This window comes from Aquarana catesbeiana, linkage group LG07, assembly GCF_042186555.1.
Source record: "Aquarana catesbeiana isolate 2022-GZ linkage group LG07, ASM4218655v1, whole genome shotgun sequence".
Lineage (NCBI taxonomy): Eukaryota > Metazoa > Chordata > Amphibia > Anura > Ranidae > Aquarana > Aquarana catesbeiana.
In genome coordinates this window covers 41045711-41066611 of record NC_133330.1, presented here as the reverse complement: position 1 = coordinate 41066611, position 20901 = coordinate 41045711, and the positions used below count along the sequence as shown (strand labels likewise).

Below are 20901 nucleotides of genomic sequence, written 5' to 3'. Positions count from 1 at the left end.
GGGATCTGTTTGTTTACATTGACAGATCCCCGTTCTGGCTCTCTGTAGAGCAAACATGGGTGGCCAGCGGACATCGCAGCCGCTGGCAATGCGCCACAAGCCTGCTATTGCTCCTAAAGCTGCCGACATACACCTACAGCGATTCGCGCAGCCAAGCCATCCTGCCGCAGTATAATGACGGCAGCTGGTTGGCAAGCGGTTAATTTCATATAAAAGTTGTATACAAAGTTGTATAAAAAGGGTACAAAATCACACAGTACACAAGCGTATCCAACGCGTTTTAGAATCAATTAGCTCCTTCTTCAGGGGGAGCTCCTGCAGGTGTGATAGAGTGTTCCCAAACTGAAACATAAAAGGACACATAAAAAAAAAGCATCAAAAATGTTCAGCCTGCCATAATTTTCCTTGAAGGACCATAACCCCCCCCCGCCCGCCAGGATGTACATAAGGAGGGATGGGTGGAAGCTTTTTGCCCAGTAAGGCCAACCAGGCATACACTGAGGCCACCTCAAATGGATATGTTAAGTCTAGCCGACAGGTTGTTCAGGATAAGCCACAAGGACAGGAGTGACCGAAAGTAAACAAAACTCATAGGTACATACACCAGAGAGTATCTAGAACAACTTTTGGCTTAAGGTCCCATGTGGTTCCTGCAGCATCCCTCCAAATGGTTGGCCTATGGAGGAATTCTGCAGGAACCAAAAAAGCCAAAAAACAAAAATTGCATGTACAAGTATATCAGCTTGTCAGCCCTTAGATGAGGTGGGTGTATTACCTTCTTTTTTTATTAATCCAGAGACAGTGAAGTAAACCTAGCTTTCAAAGGGGGGGGGGGGGGTACTGTCTTTGCTTTAACCAAAATGTCTGTGGTACGTGTTACCTCAGAAGGCCTGTGTTACCCATAGCAACTCGAACATCCAGTGCAGTCTCCCATAGCAGAATGTGAATGTGAAAACCTGTTGCTTTTGGCGACACAGACGGCTTGAAGTAATTTTTCCCTTGGACACTTTCATTAATGACAATATGTTTTTACCTCAGAAAATTTTTTTTTGGTAACAGAAATATCAATGCATACATTTTTTAGATAAATGGCCTTTAGACCCCTTTCACACTGAGGTGCTCAAAAACTGCCCATAAAACTTTGGGCATTTTTGTGGTGCTTTTGCTGTGCTTTAGCGCTGTTTTCGTTGCTGTTTTGCGCCGTAAGCGGTGCACTTTTTTTAAGGTCACGTGATAACGTGACCTTAAGAAAAAGGAGTAATTTTGCAGTGCTTTTGAATCACTTTGGAAGCGCTTCCCATTAATTTCAATGGACAGGGGCGTTTTTGAGCCTCTTTTTAAAGTGCTCCAAACATGTCCCAAAGATGCTGCTTGCAGGACTTTTTGCACTGCCCCACCAGCGCACCGCCCCACCAGCGCACCGCCCCAGTAAAAAAGCATCCATTGAAATGAATTGAAAGCAGTTTTCAGGCGCTTTTAAGGTGCTATTTTGAGCGCAAAAAAGCATATCTAAAGCCATAAATCAGAAATTGTATGTACAGGTATATCAGCATACCAATCCTTAGAAAGGGTTGCTGAGATACATGGTACCTTAGAAGGCTTGTATTGCGCATAGCAAGCTGAACTTCCTGTGTAGTCTCCCATAGCAAACTGTGAACAGGGGAATCTGATCTGTTGCTATGGGCGACCCAGACAGCGTGAGGTAATTTTTCTCCTCAGAAACGTTGAATGATGAGTATATGTTTTTACCTAAAGAAAAAATTGCTTTTTAGGTGACCGGAACATAAGTGCACACATTTTATGATAAATCGCCTTTATTGCATATATAAAACCAAAAAGAAAAAATTGTATGTACAGGTTCAGCTTACCGGTCCTTAGAAGAGGTGGCTGAGGTACATGTTACCTCAAAAGGCCTGTTTTGCCCATAGCAACCTAAACTTCCTGTGTAGTCTCCTATGGCAGACTGTGGACAGGGGAACCTGATCTGTTGCTATGGGAAACACAGACTGTGTGAGGCAGTTCTCCCTTCAGAAACTTTAATTAATGACAGAATGTTTTCGCTTGTGAAAATTAGCTTTTTGGTTACAAGAATATCGTCGCACATATTTTTACGAAAAATGTTTTTTACTGCATCTAAAGCCAATAACCAAAAATTTTGTACATATCAGCTTACCAGTCCTTAGATGAGGTGGCTGAGGTACATGTTACCTCAGAAGGCCTGTGTTGCCCATAGCAACCTGAACTTTCTGTGTAGTCTCCTGCACAGTTTTTACTGCACCTAAAGCCAAAAAATAAATAATGGATTGTATGTACAGTCATATCAGCTTACCAGTTCTTAGATGAGGTGGCTCAGCTGCATTACTTTTTTATTCATTCAGAGACATTGAAATAAAACCAAGGCGGAGGGTCCTGTCTCCGCTTTATTAAAATGTCTGTGGTACGTGTTACCTCAGAAGGCCTGTGTTACCCATAGCAACCCGAACATCCAGTGCAGTCTCCCATAGCAGAATGTGAATGTGAAAACCTGTTGCTTTTGGCGACACAGACGGCTTGAAGTAATTTTTCCCTTGGACACTTTCATTAATGACGATATGTTTTTACCTCAGAAAATTTGTTTTTTTGGTAACAGGAATATCAATGCATACATTTTTTAGATAAATGGCCTTTAGACCCCTTTCACACTGAGGTGCTCAAAAACTGCCCATAAAACTTTGGGCATTTTTGTGGTGCTTTTGCTGTGCTTTAGCGCCGTTTTCATTGCTCTTTTGCGCCGTAAGCGGTGCGCTTTTTTTTAAGGTCACGTGATAACGTGACCTTAAGAAAAAGGAGTCATTTTATAGTGCTTTTGAATCACTTTGGAAGCGCTTCCCATTAATTTCAATGGACAGGGGCGTTTTTGAGCCTCTTTTTAAAGTGCTCCAAACATGCCCCAAAGATGCTGCTTGCAGGACTTTTTGCACTGCCCCAGCAGCGCACCGCCCCACCAGTGCACCGCCCCAGTGTAAAAGCATGCATTGAAATGAGTTGAAAGCAGTTTTAAGGTGCTATTTTGAGCGCAAAAAAGCATATCTAAAGCCATAAATCAAAAATTGTATGTACAGGTATATCAGCATACCAATCCTTAGAAAGGGTGGCTGAGATACATGGTACCTTAGAAGGCTTGTGTTGCGCATAGCAAGCTGAACTTCCTGTGTAGTCTCCCATAGCAGACTGTGAACAGGGGAATCTGATCTGTTGCTATGGGCGACCCAGGCAGCGTGAGGTAATTTTTCTCCTCAGAAACGTTGAATGATGAGCATATGTTTTTACCTAAAAAAAAAAAAAAAAAAAAAAGCTTTCTAGGTGACCGGAACATAAGTGCACACATTTTGTGATAAATAGCCTTTATTGCATATATAAAGCCAAAAAGAAAAAATTGTATGTACAGGTATATCAGCTTACCGGTCCTTAGAAGAGGTGGCTGAGGTACATGTTACCTCAAAAGGCCTGTTTTGCCCATAGCAACCTAAACTTCCTGTGTAGTCTCCTATGGCAGACTGTGGACATGGGAATCTGATCTGTTGCTATGTTGCTATGGGAAACACAGACTGTGTGAGGCAGTTCTCCCTTCAGAAACTTTAATTAATGACAGAATGTTTTTGCTTGTGAAAATTAGCTTTTTGGTTACAAGAATATCGTCACACATATTTTTACGAAAAATGTTTTTTACTGCATCTAAAGCCAATAACCAAAAATTATTGAACATATCAGCTTACCAGGCCTTAGATGAGGTGGCTGAGGTACATGTTACCTCAGAAGGCCTGTGTTGCCCATAGCAACCTGAACTTCCTGTGTAGTCTCCTGCACAGTTTTTACTGCACCTAAAGCCAAAAAATAAATAATGGATTGTATGTACAGTCATATCAGCTTAAGAGTTCTTAGATGAGGTGGCTCAGCTGCATTACTTTATTCATTCATTCAGAGACATTGAAATAAAACCAAGGCGGAGGGTCCTGTCTCCGCTTTATTAAAATGTGTGTGGTAAACGTTACCTTAGAAGATCTGTGTTGCCCATAGCAACCTGAACTTCCAGTGCAGTCTCCCATAGTAGAATGTAAATGGGGGAATCCAATCTGTTGTCATGGGCGACCCAGACATTGTGAAGCAATTTTTCCCTCGGAAACTTTAATTATTGGCCATCTGTTTTTACCTACCAAAAACAGGTGACAGAAATATCAATACACAAATATTTAAATAAATAAATAGCCTTTAGTGCATATCTAAAGCCAAAAAGCAAACACTGTATGTACAGGTATATAAGCTTACCTGTCCTTGGAAGAGGTGTATTACCTTTCTTTTTTTTATTCATCCATAGCCAGTAAAATAAAACCAACTTTCAAAGATGGAGGGTCCTGTCTCTGCTTTATCAAAATGTCTGTAGTACATGTTACGTCAGAAGGCCTGTGTTGCCTGTAGCAACCTGAACTTCCTGTGTAGTTTGCCATAGCAAAATCTTACTGAGGGAATCCAGTCTGTTGCTATGGGCAACACAGACTGTGTGAGGCAGTTGTTTTTACTTCAGAAAATTCGCTTTCTGGTCACAAGAATATTGATTTTGTCACATTTTTTTGTGACAAATATCTTTTACTGTATATAAAGCTAAAAAATAAAATTGTATGTACAAGTATAGTATAGCAGCTTAACAGTCCTTAGATGAGGTGGCTGTATTAGTTTTTTTTTTTTTTTTGTCTCAAGACTTTTTCCTTTTTTTTCCACCGGCATGTTGTTCTTAGTGCTCTTAGGAGATGCTATTCTCTATCAAGACATAATTTAGGTCCTCTACTGCAGCAGTCCCCAACCTTTTTGGCACCAGGGACCGCTTTTAGTGTAGCCAATTTTTTTCACGGACTGGGGGGGGTATATATAGGGGACTGCACTATAATGATTACAGTGCCCCTTTACAGTGCAATCCCCTTTATATCACAGTGCCCCTTGCAGTCATTGTCCCTCCTTTACAGGCCTCCTTGCAGTCATGGCCCCCCATCACAGTCCTCCCTGCAGTCATAACCCCCCATCACAGTATCACAGTCCTCCTTGCAGTCATTACCCCCATCACAATCCTCCTTGCAGTCATGACCCCCCATCACAGTCTTTCCAGTCCTCCCTGCAGTCTTGCCCGCCCCCCCTTTTCTTCTTTAAAATCACAGTGCCCCTTTTAATCCCTGCCTCCCCTGCAGTGTCTTACCTTTGGCAGGGCAGAGGCACTTAGCAGCCTGTGTCTATTCTCTCATGTCTCCCGACCAGCCGCCAATGTCAGCCTATTGGCAAGACAGAGAGCAGGAGCTGCCAAACTTATATTAACAAGCGGGCGATTACCCACTTGTTATTATGAAAAGTCTCTCTGCAGCTGCTTCCGCCCCCTGCCTTGCTAATAGGCTGACATGGGAGGCTGGTCGGGAGACATGAGAGAATAGACACAAGCTGCTAAATTGCCCGGGGGCCGTGACAGAACTTCTTGCTGTGTGATGGTGGCCTGCTTAACAACAGGGCACGAACCGGTACCGGTCTACGGTCCGGTGGTTGGGGACCCCTGCTTTACTGCATTTTATAGTGATTCTAATAACATCCATTGCTTAGGCCTTGAAAAAGGTGCGAGGCTTTTATCCCCTGAAACGCGTTGGCTGCATCTGATGCTGTTAACTAATAAATGTTTCAAAAATACTTTTTTAAGTGATACAATCCTTTGTACTGCTCCAAGACTGGAGCAGCCAGAATCTATAGCAGTTGTGCATTGAATTTGCAACCAATCAGCTTCTGGCTTTCATTTTTAAAACGTAGGCCTCATTCAAACTGGCGCTCCTGTGTTTAGATGTTCTAAATGCATGAGAAATGATCTGGGAAGTATAAACTAAATTTTTGCTTCCCATTTCCCTTATTCTTGCATTTAAATGTTCCTGCTTTAGACGCATTTAGTCACATTTAGGCCCACTGGTGTGCACAGGGTTCTGGCGTTTAGCTGCAGGGGGAGGGCACAGGTACACCATCCACCACGGCTGCTGCCGGCAGCCTATAAAACCCTATTAGAGGCTGACAGCTGGACAGTGCACCTGGTGGTATCTTTATTTTGGGCAGTATGTGCCCAGGGAGAAACACGCTGAATGCAGACTCTGTGTGTTCTGGGCATTTATCCCTGGGCGCACTCTGCACTAAACATAAGTACAGCTAGGTGCACCATCTAGCCACAGCAGCTGTCAGCCTCTCAGTTTGACAGGCTGCTGGTAGTGGGCCTGGATGGTTCCCCTGTGTCCTTTGTCCACGGCTAAATGCCAGAGCCCCACGCACCAGGGCTAAACACGGTGTGTGCATGAGGCTCAAATATGTCTAATCAGATCCTGGCTGCACAGAATTCTATTCTCTCTAATTGTAGATAAGCACACAGTGTGAATGACACCATTGAAAAAAAAAACATTACATGCATTTATATATAGAAATGTCCTCTAAAGTCAAATAAAAGCTTGACAATGTCCGCGTGAATGAGGCCTAATTGAACAAGCTTAAGATAGAAGCTGAATGGTTACTATGCACAGATGCTTCAGTTTTAGTAAATCCCCCCCCCCCCCCCCCATTATACTTTCATCATTGATCTGTTTCCAGACATCTCAAGTCTCCCGGAAGGTGCAGAAGACTCCCGCATTTCTGCGGCGGTTCCCGCACACCCGCAAGCGCCTCCCGATCTCCCGGGAATGATCAGTGCAGCGGGGATCAGCTATGATCACCGATCTCCTTTGTATAGATTTTTAGTTGACAGCCGCTTTTCCTTCTCTTCCTCCCGTGGCTGTCAGCTAAAAAGCTATACAGGGAGATCGGTGATCACAGCTGTCCCTCCAGCCACATCGATCATCCCCAGCTGCTCTGTGTGCTCCTCCCGGGCCCCCTCCATGTCCTTCTCTGCCCCCCGTTCTCCTCTGGCCCCCTCCATGTTCTTCTCCGCCCCCCTGTGTCCTGTGATAACTGTGTTTACTCTGCTCAGTTTATGAATGGACAGGAGCCTCTGACTCCCGTTCAATCATCTTTAGTGCCGAGAAAGGGACTGGGGAATGTGTGTCCTCAGTCCCTTTGTCTGTCTCAAATGGGAGATGTCAGGGGTCTGTTTAGACCCCTGACATCTCACCAAAGCCCCCCCAAAAATATTTTAAAAAATTGTAAAAAAGTTCTAAAAAAGTGAAAAAGTGTAAAAAAAAAAAAACTACTGACACCACTCTCCCCTGCCCTACCACTGTCCACTGTCCCAACCCCCTCCCCCCAAAAAGCATTGTGAAAAAAAAATTAAAAACAAATTAAATTGTAAAAAAAATCAATTATTAAAAATAGAAAAAACTAATAACACCGTCCACATACCACCCACCCCTACCCCCTTCCCCAGAAGCACTGAGAAAAAATATTGAAAAAGTGATTTAAATAATATTTTGCTGCGGGGGGTGGGGGTGGGGGTGTTTGCGGGCGCGAAGCGCCACCTCCCTGAAATGAGTTTACCACCTCCCTGAAATGAGTTTCTGCAGGTTGGGATGTCTGTGTTTCGTTAAAGGAAAACGCACTTCACTGTCTATCCATCAGAACCAATTCTCACTTCTATCAATCCAGCCCTATAGCACACATGTTAAAATTTATTTTGAACCTGGTGATTTTGTCAGTAACGTGCTAGCAACAGGGCAGGACGGGTGAATGCTGGCTATGGGAGTTTTTCAGGCAGGCTTCTGGAGGAGTGACAATGGTTTGCAGCAAAAGCAGGTACAATATTTAATATTGTTCAAAGAAGCACAGTTTATTTTTATCCACTGGTGCCCCTTAACTGCATAAGTAGTTTATTTTTGCAAAGGTGAACTAACCTTTTAAAGTCCAACTTTTGTCTCCAAACTCCTGCCTAAAGACCCCCTAGTGTTTATTACATGCTTAAGATTTTTAAAACATTACCCAGTCATATGACCCACAGGATCCATACATGTATTATTACACTCTGAGTGCATGGTGCCATGATGATGCCCCCTCAATGGATCTATGACCCTCTGTGCTCAAAAAAGGACTGAGGACATCTTGTGGTAAAGATGAGGTACTGTGGCGGGAGACAGCCCCTGCATTGTGCAAAGTCAGACTGTCAACACTGCAACAACTGTCAGGCTTCGGGTGACCTATAACCCCTGACTCCTAAGCTGAAGAGTCAGGCTCAAACATGCTTGCCTTAAGGCTGGTTATTTTGAACTTGTACGATTGATAGCCCTCTGAACTCTTTGGGAAGAATATAAAATGTTTTGTGATTTAATACAAAGAGGTACATTATATAACACCCAAATATACTCTTCCATAAAAGTTATAAAATAAAAAATTTTTGTTAAGCTGAAGAAACCATTTACTCTTAGCAACTTAATTAGAGAACTATTGTGGTGGTTGAGCATCGATGTTGGACAAGGCTTGGCCCCCGGCTGACAAACACTTTGAATTGTATGGGATTTTGCGAGGCGTTGGGTTGAAAATGTCTTGCCAGACATTAAATCTCCTTCAACAGGTCTGTTTTGCTGTGTTTATATTGTGCTGTGTTTACCTCCAGGTAATTTCCATCCAGCAACTGACTCAGAGCCCAGAAGTTATAATTATGTGTACAGAGTCACTTTTGTTACATGTCTGCCGAGCTTGGCGTTTTGTGGAAGAAGATCTCGGTCTAACTAATGTCCCTTTGTGCTCTTTCCTAATCCTCTTGTTTATTGTATACTGCTGAGAAAGAAAAACACGCTTTGAGACACTATCTTTATTTTCTTATTGTATTTGTGTGATAATTATTAAAGAGGTTGTGTTGACCTGTCTGTTATGCCCATGATCCAAAAGGCAGGTGCAGCCACTGGCAACTGATCAAGGGAGGTGACATTATTGTAGGTTTTGTTGTAGTTATTGCCACCTGCCTTTCAGAGTGACGACACTCATAGGTAGGGTTTACATATTGGCATTACTTCACATTGAGAGCCCTTCGGCTTAGTGATCATGAGACCATAACAGAGAACAATGGCAGGTCAGACCCTTTTTAAGGTATTGATGCAGGCCTCAGTTCTCTTTTGTTAGTCCCTAATGCTTCCAAATTACATTTATATGGTGACAGGTCCTCTACAAAGAAAGGAGAGAATTCTGACACACTTAGGAAAAAAAGAGGGTGTCAACAGCTTGACTTGTCTGATACACAAGTGGAGGTACTTACTTAGCACATGTGTCCTTCACAATTGGGCCTCCTAATTGATTTTCACATCACACTGTTCTCAGTGAGGTCAACCAAGCAGGACGCAGGGTCTTTCCTACACTCTGCCTTTATGGGAATCCTCCAAGCCCTGTTCATGCTGACTCATCACAAGACATGCCCTTCCAAATGAAGTCATCAAGTCAGGACATAAAGGGTATCTCCCATGCTTGAAAGAGGCTTCCTGAACATAAAGAATACCTGAACATAAATGTCTGATGCCCCTTGCATCCCCATGCTGCTGATTGTCATTGTAAGAGTGACAGGACCTGGGTCTGAACCTGCAAACGCTGCCGTGTCTGGCAATGTCACTTCTTGCTGAGCCACCTGTGATGTTCCTTGAATGATCTTGCCTTGAATCCTGTATTTTATGAACCTTGAAACAAAATGTTGCCGCGCTAAACATAGATATTGAATAAACAAGTGTCCATAAAGTGTGAACAACTGGTGCTGTTCTAAATAGTGCAGATGAATTCCTTGATGAACATCCAGTAACAATTAGTATAATTGATGTGCCTTTTGATCACCCAAGTGCACCTCCACTGATATTGATATAAAATTTCTCCTTACCAGAGGTCTAGACAAATGATAAGAGTCTAGACAGACGTGATATGCAAGTATAGAAGATCCAATCAACTTCCTCTATTATATTGCAGGTGGTGGTACTGTCATGGCTGATGTTAAAGTTTACTCCACAGTAGGGCCCATGAAGGAAAGATAAAATAGCCACATAGTGTAAAACTGCTTAACAGTTTTTAAAAGAAATCATGGCTAAACACTTACAGAAAGCCAGTATAAAACGAGCATTAATAGATCTAAGACATCCTAGAAGTCAATCAACCAGTATACAGGATTGGCTTACGTGGTACCTCACAGACATGGACTCCACCCAGCATGTTTCGTTAGAATTAACATCCTCTGGAGCATGACCTGGCCTGTTTGCCAGATTACTGTGCTCTCTCTAGGCAATATCTCGCTCTTGAAAGTGTAAAGGGCACTGATTCTATGTAAAGGGTGGGAAAACCCACAGTGGTATAAAATATAATACACAATAATGTCGCCCAATGTGAACACAATAGATATATTGGAAACAGGTGTGTGCTCACATTGAGCAATATTATTGTGCATTATATTTTATACCACTGTGGGTTTTCCCACCCTTTACATAGAATCAGCGCACCTTTACACTTTCAGTCATTTTTCATTTCTGGTATCCAGGGTTTTTCAGGTGCAGTAGACTTAATTAATTGCATTGCCAGCGCTTCCCTTCACCTACACACAAATATCTCGCTCTTGTCACTCCTGCTTCCGTCCGTATCTTCAATACCACTAGTTGCTGACCTTTGGTTTCTTTACTGCACTTCTGCTTGATCCCAACCTGCAACCAATTGTTGCCGACCTTTGGCTTGTTTATTGACTATGCTTCTGCTTATCCCTACCTGCTATATCTGCTACTGGACCTCTGCTTGCTCACCTCCTGGTGGGCGATCCTGAGGACCATGACCTGGTACTAACATACAGCAAAATTCATCTCCACTATCAGGAACTTTGCTGAACACCGGTTAATTTATAGACTCTGCACCCCTGGGGAGCCTGTGTCATCTGCCAAGGTGACCTGTTTCTGTACTTATCCAGCTGGTTCATCTCTACTGCAATTAGCTACTGGCCTCCGAGCCTGACTCCAGACTCAAAACAAGTCACCAAAGAGTTAGAGGTTGATTTAGTAATACTGGAGAGTGCACAATTTGGTGCAGCTGTGCATGGTAGCCAATCAGCTTCTAACTTCAGCTTTTTTTAAATTAAGCTTTGGCATAAAACCTGGAAGCCGATTGGTTTCAATGCAGAGCTGCACCAGATTTTTCACTCTCCAGTTTTAGTAAATCAACCCTCTAATGTCCTGGCAGAAGTTTTATTTTTGTTATTTAACTTATATTTAGGTTCTACCATTCCTCGGTTCCTCTTGGACATCACAAAAAGATACAATTGAAATCATACAAGCCATATGAGCTCATTTTAAAGGCAGGAGCTCAATTCTAAGGTCATTCTTCTGCACTTGCTTTTGTTTCTTTGAAAAAGATAGCATTGGGCATGCCACTCTAACACTTTGATGGTATGGCATGTATTAACCTTTATGGGCAGGGTTTCAACGAGTATAACAAATATCAGCAAGGACATTTGAAATTTGCTGCACCAAGGTAGATGGCCTATGGGTTTTTCCCTCAGTAGGCAGCAGACACATTGACAGGGAACTGAAACGAAGACCCCAATCATCGGGCAAGAGCACAGTCTAAAAATAAACATAAGTTAAAGATGCTTGACAGTGTGGGGGTTGATTTTTTTTTAAAAAGGCAAATAGACTGTGCTTTTTGCAAGTGCAGTTGCTCCAGAAGCAGGGGTCTCCAAACTATAGCCCTCCAGTGGTTCGGGAACTACAATTCCCATCATGCCTAGTCATGTCTGTGAATGTCAAAGTTTTACAATGCCTCATGTGACGTGTAGTTCCACAACAGCTGGAGGGCCGTAGTTTGGAGATCCCTGCTCCAGAGCTTAGTGAATGAAGGAAGTTCTGTTGGCTTCCATCATCCAATCATGTTGTGGTGGCACTATACCACAACCCAGAGTTAAGCCAGTGGTCAAAAACAACAGAAACCTGTGGGCGGGTGTCATAACCAGAACAAATATCAGGGTATGAGCAGCAGATTACTGACAACTTTATAAAAGTACTGTCCCTGCATACTAAACAAAATTTATATCAACTGCTGGATGATTTCACAGGACACACTCAATCCTTTAGCAAGGGTGTACAGAGAAGAAGAATGGCAGAATGGAGCTAGCTGTAGGAGGCCCAACCTTTTACATTTGCCCCTCATACTGATGACAACCTGGAGGAATTTTTTTAGAAAACAAAATATGAATGTGATATATTAAAATTGGTGCCATTAATAAAACTGAAATACTAAATTAGTCAATTGTTTGAACCTTCCTTTGTTGAATTTAAAGCTGTCACAAACTTAGGCAATTTAAACCAAGCATATGTGTAGCCCTCTTTTGGTGGTTGGGGGGGTTATGAGAAATGGCTCTCCCTAAACAGGATATTTCACTAAACCTGTAGGTTCTCTGTGATAGGGAGACCAAAGGGGGTTCCTTTCCTGGGGAATTGATCAGTAATCTAAATAAAGTAATTGGGAGCAGGGGAACTACTGCATCTGGTATATAACATTAACGCTAAGCATATAGATGCACACCAATATTGAAATAATACAAGCTATATAAAAGAAGAGATTAATAACAGTACATTATCCAATGTACAAATGGGCAATATCGGCAAAAGGGCCCAATAGGAGTTCTGGTGGAATTGTGAAAATACCGTATACCTGGGTATATATATATATATATATATATATATATATATATATATATATATATATATATATATATACAGTGCATCCGGAAAGTATTCACATCGCTTCACTTTTTTCACATTTTGTTATTCCAAAATGGATTAAAAACAGTATTTTCCTCAAAATTCTACAAACAATACCCCATAATGACAATGTGAAAGAAGTTTTTAGGAAATCTTTGCAAATGTATTAAAAATAGAAAATGAAAAAAATCACATGTACATAAGTATTCACAGCCTTTGCCATGACACTCAAAATTGAGCTCAGGTGCATCCTGTTTCGACTGATCATGCTTGAGATGTTTCTACAACTTGATTGGAGTCCACCTGTGGTAAATTCTGTTGATTGGACATGATTTAGAAGGCACACACCTATCTATATAAGGTCCTACAGTTAACAGTGCATCTGTCTTAGGGTCAAAGACCCGGAGACAAGATCAGTAGTCACGAGGATGTCCTTTAACTGTTGTCCGACCAGCCTGGAATGGAACTTCTCATCGGCAGGAATAGTGGTAAAGCACTGTGATTCAGAATCATCCTATCTACTTTGTGCATTAATCCCTCCATAGTAGTGTTTATAATAACACGGTATATAAATTTTATTGCAATAAACAAGTTCACTTACTATTATATAGCAAGATGACCACTACATACATACAGTACCACAGAACTAGCTATCTGGCACTGTGTATGTGAAATAATAACAAAAAGAGGACAGAGATACTTTGTCACAAATGTATTTAGATGTACACAGAGCAGCTTCAGGTAAACTATTAGCTCATAGAAAAATACTTTTGCCTCTTTACGTCCAGGATTTAGTAGCAAGGTCAGGACATGTGGCTAAGGCTTTCTATCTCTCTCCATTTTCTCCTTCTGGGGCTTTCAAGCCAACAACCAGGAGCAGGAAGTGCATACATAATATATTTACAGGCATTTACGAATTCAGACAGTAGAGGGAAATAGATCCCTACATATAACAAAAATTTGAGTTACTTTAGAGGCTACTTTCATAATCATCAGTAAATCCAGAGATATAGGCAGCTGAAATTATATGCAAATCCAGCTTGACCCTGTCCTGTTCCACCTCCAGAGCCTCCCTGCTGGCTGTTAAATGTCCAATAGGGTGGTTCAGGAGATGGGGTCAAGTTCAATTCTATGGGAACAGTTGATTGTTTGACATCTGCTTATATCTCCAGATTGATTCATCGTTTGGCATGCGGGTTTCACACTTTATATATTTTTTTAATCACATGTTTATCCACATTTAACAAGTAAATTTTAAGTATATCAGTTTCATGTTCTTTTACATGAATACATGTCACAGATATAAGGTACATATATATATATATATTTGTATACAGGTGTGTGTCTAGCTTTGTAAACTGTGTGACAGAGCTGTTGGAGCTTGCCAAAGACAAGGGGTCACATACCATGACCTCTATTCTGTTGATTTAATTAAATAGCTGAAGGATGGATTTGGTTAGCTCCAGGCACCAGCAAAGAATCAAAGGTTTGTTTGCACGTGTTGTTCTGCGAGAGGAAGAACAGGGACATTTTTATAATGTCTCAAACAAAATTAATTTTCATACACAAAACATAAGTCTTTCTAGCCGGGCCCAAGGGGCCGATCCCAGGCCGCCTCTCACAGTATATCACTGTGATCTTCTGCTGGATTATTAGGTTTCAACTTGCAGGGAAGAGAACACCTGTAGATAAATTCTGATTTAGAAGTTTTTCTGTGTACATATATGAACATATGCATGTGTATTTTCCATCAAGGCCTTCCCTCCAACCCACTCAAGCTCCACCTTATGTTTAACCCTTTATGGGTGGATCAAGCCCATAGCTTTTAGAATGCAAAAAATAATGACTGTTTTTAAAACAGATTTTTGGTTGTAAAACAGCACAGACAGTTTCTATTTCAGAAAATTGGTTATAGCAGGAGTCATAAAACATAATCTTCTGCCCGGACATAGCATTGCAAGATCCTCAATTCCTACCTGGTCTTACTGACCCAGGAGGTAGTATGCCCTGCACTTGCAGTAGTCCTGTTAGTAGTGTTCATAAAGTGATATTAAAGGCTTGTTTTTTGTTTGTTTTTTTTAATAGCAAACATGTTATACTTACCTGCTCTGTGCAGTGGTTTGCACAGAACAGCCCCAATCCTCCTTTTCTCTGGTCCCTCGCCGGCGCTCCTGGCCCGTCCCTCCTGCCGAGTGCCTCCAGAGCAAGCAGCTTTCTCCGGGGGCACCCAAGCCGAGCCCCTGCTCTGTGTGTCCATTCAGACACGGAGCCGTGGCTCAGTCCCACCCCCTTTCTCTTTTCATTGGCTCAGTGACTTTGTTTGACAGCAGCAGGAGCCAATGGTGCCCGCTGCTGTGTCTCAGCCAATCAGGAAGGAGAGATCCTGGACAGCCGAGGCTCTTGTGCAACATCGCTGGATTGATATGGGGCTCAGATAAGTATTAGAGGGGCTGAGGGGGTCTGATGCACACAGAAGGTTTTAAAAAACAAAAAAAAAAAAAAACTTCTGTCTTTAGAACCACTTCAGCCCCGGAAGGATTTGCCCCCTTAATGACCAGGCCATTTTTTGCGATACGGCACTGCATCGTTTTAACTGACAATTGCGCGGTCATGCTACACTGTACCCAAACAAAATTGATGACCTTTTTTCCCCACAAATAGAGCTTTCTTTTGGTGGTATTTGATCACCTCTGCAGTTTTTATTTTTTGTGCTATAAACAAGCAAAAAGCGACAATTTTGAAAAAAAACATTTTTTTTAACTTTTTGCTATAATACATATCCCCCAAAAAAGCTAAAAAACAAATTTATTCATCCGTTTAGGCCGATATGTATTCTTTTTGGGGAAAAAAATCACAATAGGCATATATTGATTGGTTTGCGCAAAAGTTATAGCTTCTACAAAATAGGGGATAGATTTATGGTATTTTTATTATTTTTATTTTTTTTGCTAGTAATGGCAGCGATCTGCGATTCGTAGCGGGACTGCGACATTGCGGCAAACAGATCGGACACTTTTGACACTTTTTTGACATCATTGACATTTATACAGCGATAAATGAGCTAGAAATAGCCACTGATTACTGTGTAAATGTCACAGGCAGGGAAGGGGTTAACACTAGGGGGCGATCAAGGGGTTAAATGTGTTTCCTGGGTGTGTTCTAACTGTAGGGGGGATAGTCTTACTGGAATATGACAGAGATCACAGAGAAAACAGTAGATCCCTGTCATGTCACCTGTCAGAACAGGGAATTGCTTGTTTACAAAGGCAGTTCCCCGTTCTGCCTCTGTAATAGGCGATCGTGGGTCGCCAGCGGACATCGAGTCCGCCCAACCCGCGGTCACACGGCCGCAAGCACCCACTTGCTAGCGCGCCTGCACAAGCCACCGTACAGCTACTACGATTTGCATTGATGGGGGTCTGCATTGATGGAGGGAGGAGGGGCCGGAACTGAGTGGGGTCTGCATTGATGGGGGGGTCTGCACCATGGGGGTCTGCACTGAGGAGGGGTGGTCTGCAATGAGGGGAGTCTGCATTGATGGGGGGGTGTGAACTGATGGAGGGGGGTCTGCAATGAGGGAGAGGAGGTCTGCACTGATGGAGGGGGGGTCTGTACTGAGGGGAGGTGTGAACTGATGGAGGGGGTGGTCTGCAATGAGGGGGTCTGCGTTGATGGAGGGGTCTGCACTGATTGAGGGGGGGTGGTCTGCATTGTGGGGGGCCTGCACTGATGGAGGGGGGTCTGTATTGAGGGGGGGGGTCTGCACTGATGGAGGGGGGTCTACACTGGGGTCTATAGTGATAGAGGAGGGTCTATACTGATAGATGGGGGTCTGCACTAAGGGGGTCTACACTGATAGATGGGGTCTATGCTGATAGAGGGGGGCTATACTGATAGATGGGGGGTCTGCAATGAGGGGGGCTATACTGATGGATGGGGTCTGTACTTAGTGAGGAGGATCTATACTGCAAGAGGGGGGTCTATACTGAGAGGGGAGTCTGTACTGAGGGGGGGCTATAGTTGGTGGAGGGGGGTGACACCAATTTTTTCCCCACCGGGTGACACCAACCCTAGTGATGCCACCGGAGAGACACGCTCTCCGCTCAGAGCCGTGCTGTCCTGAGAAGACAGAGGACTCTGATGGGCACTGATAGAGGACTCTGATGGGCACTGATAGAGGACACTGATGGGCACTGATAGAGGACACTGATGGGCACTGATAGAGGACACTGATGGGCACTGATAGAGGACTCTGATGGACACTGATAGAGGGCACTGATGGACACTGATAGAGGACTCTGATGGGTACTGATGGACACTGATAGAGGGCACTGATGGACACTGATAGAGGACTCTGATAGAGGACTCTGATGGACACTGATAGAGGACTCTGATGGGCACTGATAAGATTTACTGATGAGCACTGAAGTGGAGGCACTGATAGATGATTCTGATGGACACTGATAGAGGACTCTGATGGACACTGATAAGATTTACTGATGAGCACTGAAGGGAAGGCACTGATAGGGGACACTGATGGGAGGCGCTGATAGGATTTACTGATGGGCACTGAAGGGAGGGATTGCGCTGGATGCCCGTCCCAGGGGGCATGCAGGAAGCACGGTTTTGGGAGGATGTCCATGGATACCCTCCCAAAATTGGAAGCCTGGAGCTCGGATGGAAGGGGGGCCCATCACTGTTTCTTGCACCGGGGCCCTGAAGGTTCTAGTTACGCCTCTGCATAGGCTACCCCCCTTCAGTCCATCATGAATGCTGCTGCCAGACTCATCCACCTTACAAACCGCTCAGCTTCAGCTACCCCTCTCTGCCAATCCCTCCATTGGCTTCCACTCACCCAACAAATTAAATTCAGAATACTAACAATAACTTATAAAGCCATCCACAACTTGGACCCCAGCCACTTCACTAGCCTAGTCTCAAAATACCAACCAAATCGTTCTCTTTGTTCCTCTAAAGACCTTCTGCTCTCTATTTTCCTTGTCACCTCCTCCCATGCTCACCTCCAGGACTTCTCCTTGGCCTCTCCCATCCAATGGAATTTCCTACCCCAATCTGTCTGAAAGCACTCAGGTATTTTAGCGCTAAAAATAGCACCTGTAAAGCGCCTGAAAAGCGGCTCTCATGCCTACCCAGTGTGAAAGCCTGAGGGCTTTCACAGTGGGACGGTGCACTTGCGGCACGGGAAAAAAAAAGGCATGCAAGCAGCATCTTTGGAGCATCATTGAAATGAATGGGCAGAGCCCCTAAAAAGTGCTTCGGCAGCATGGGTGCTTTTAACCCCTTCTTTGGGGTTAAAAGCGCCCCGCTCCCACCCACAAAGTGGCTCTGCAGCGCCGTAGAGCGCTGCTAAAACCAGTGGCGTAGTCCTTTACCGCGACCGCGGGTCGGTCTAGGTGTGAAAGGGTACTGTTTTCTCTCATGTGCCCAGTCTGGGAAGATGAAAGAAAACTTTTGTTAACTTTCTGTGGCTTGTGCATCATATAGAACCTGGATTTGGTACTTGTTTAGACTGTCATATAGGAGCCTTTTAGCAGTACTTTAAATATTTTTTTAAATAAACTCTACCCCTAAAAAAAAGTCAATCAGATATAAATAGTTTCAATAAGTGTTAACGTTTTAATTTGCCTTGTTTTATGTTTCGTTTGTAGGTATATATATGTGCATTTGTGCAGCTATATTCAGTTATACAACACAAAGAATTCACTTCCAGCGCTAAGAGGTCCTCCACAGGTGGATAGGACTATAGGACAACAAATCCAAATGCTTGGCAGATGCAGCCCTCCACGAACAAGGGAATCCAAAGTGAAACTACAAAAACGATCAAACCGGAAGGTGCAAGCACCTAGTGCATTACCAAAAATGTATTGAAGCAATAAAAACTGGTAAAAATGGATACTCACAAGAGTGCAAGTAGCAAAAGCCAATAAACCACAAGATGCCATAAAGTGCAGGATCTGTGTACTCCAATTACACTCCGCTGTGGTGCAAAGCTGCTGCGTTTCAGGGGGCGCACCCCCTTCCTCAGAGCTATATTCAGTTATCACATACACAGGGTATGATTCCTGCTTTGAAGAACTACACAATGATTGTGTTTTATTGCTCCTTCCCACAATACAACATAATAAATCTATGTTACCCCCTATGTGGCTGATATCTTTGGACTGAATTCATTTATTTTATTTAATACAGGTACTTATATAGCGCCGTCAATTTATGCAGCACTTTTACATATATATTGTACATTCACATCAGTCCCTGCCCTAAAGGGGGTTACAATCTAAGGACCCTAACTTACATTCATACATACACATACTAGGGCCAATTTAGACAGGAGCCAATTAACCTATCAGAATGTCTTTGGAGTGTGGGAGAAAACCAGATTACCCGGAGGAAACCCACGCAGGCACAGAGAGAACATGCAAACTCCATGCAGGTAGTACCTTGGTTGGGATTCAAACCGATGACCCTAGTTCTGCTAGGCGGATTGCGAAAGGACTGGAAATTGTTCACACAATTTTGTGTGAAAATTCACCTAATTTATCCTATCACATGAAAAGACAAGCCCTATTTGCTAATTTCATGTGTACATGACTGGATAATTAAAGTAAATATTCACGCAAATTATTGTGTGAACATTCCCACTTAACCACTTCAATACCGGGCACTTTCGCACCTTCCTGCCCAGGCCAATTTTCAGCTTTCAGCGCTGCCACTTTTTAAATGACAATTGTGTGGTCATGCTTCATTGTACCCAAACTAAATTTTTATCATTTTGTTCCCATAAATAGAGCTTTCTTTTGCTGGTATTTGATAACCTCTGCGTTTTTTATTTTTTGCTAAACAAATAAAAAAAGACCGAAAATTTTGAAAAAAGAAAAAGTTTTTTCTTTGTTTTTGTTGTAAAATTTTGTAAATAAGTAAGTTTTCTCCTTCACTGATGGGCACTGATAAGCTGCACTGATGGGCACTGATAAGGCGGCACTGATGATGTGGCACCAATGAGGTGACACTGATGGGCACTGACGATGGGCACTGACAATAGTCACTGATGGGCACTGATAGGCAGCACTGATAGGTGCCACTGATGAGCATTGATAGGCGGCACTGGTGGGCACTGGTGGGCACTAATAGGCGACACTGATGGGCACTGAAAGGCTGCACTGATGGATACTTATGGGTGGCACTGATAGATGGCACTGATGGGCACTGATAGGCGGCATTGATGGGCACTGATGGCTAGCACTGGCACTGGATTTCACTGATAGGCATTACTGGCACTGGCAGGTATTTTTTCAATGGCATTGATTAGCTGCTGCCTGGGGACTGATTGGCATTTCCCTGGTGGTCTAGGGTGGCATCCCTGGTGGTCCTGGGTGGGCATCCGAGGGGGGGCTGCGCTGATAAACAATCAGCACAGATCCCCCACTGTCAGGAGAGCAGCCGCTAGGCTCTCCTCGCGTTTGTCAGACGCGAGTGAGGAAAAGCCGATCAACGGCTTTTCTTGTTTACACTGTGATCAGCCGTGATCACGTCTGTCAGGCTGACACACCGCAACAACGGGGCGCGCAGCGGCTTGATATCCTGGCAACGTCATATGATGTCCGGTCAGGATATCGCAACCACAGGCGGCAAGTGATTGAAGTGGTTGTAAACCCTTACAGACCACTTTTGATGTGCACGGTTTAGGAGATATCCCCTGTATCAGCATGTGCCAACGTCATCGGTACATGGGCACTGAAGAAACGGACCGAGCGTGCCGTTTATGCAGCTGATGTGCAGTTACCGGCGGCTCCTACGTGAATGTGCGGGAGTGACGTCATCACAGCGCCAGAGCCCGCGATACGCGCAATAACTCCGGGGGACATGTTGCTGGCCAGAGCAGTGTGCCGGGACCGCTGCGGGGGCTTCGATCTAAGGTAAATATTTAATAATGAGCTAGTATGCTATGCATACTAGCTCATTATGCCTTTGTCTTGCAGTTTTTTTTGTTTTTTTTTTCCGGTGGGTTTACAACCACTTTAACTTCTAGTAAACCAGCCTCCTAATCTCAACAGTTGGTAAACAGGGAGGTTGCATAATATTAAATCAATGACAGAGCTCCCTCTAGTGGTTAATTTGATAATTTCTCCACTTAGCACAATTATTATTATTATTATTATTATACAGGATTTATATAGCATCAACAGTTTGCGCAGCGCTT

At 43.4% G+C, this 20901-nt stretch overlaps 1 long non-coding RNA gene across 1 annotated transcript in view; it reads left to right on the top strand.

Annotated features, from left to right (window-relative positions):
• Nucleotides 1-19496, top strand: part of LOC141102984 (uncharacterized) — a 66336-nt gene extending 46840 nt beyond the window's left edge. Inside the window, exon 3 of the long non-coding RNA XR_012235231.1 lies at nucleotides 18350-19496. This is a non-coding gene — a long non-coding RNA (uncharacterized lncRNA). The remainder of the gene's footprint in view (nucleotides 1-18349) is intronic.
• The last annotated feature ends 1405 nt before the right edge of the window (nucleotides 19497-20901 follow it).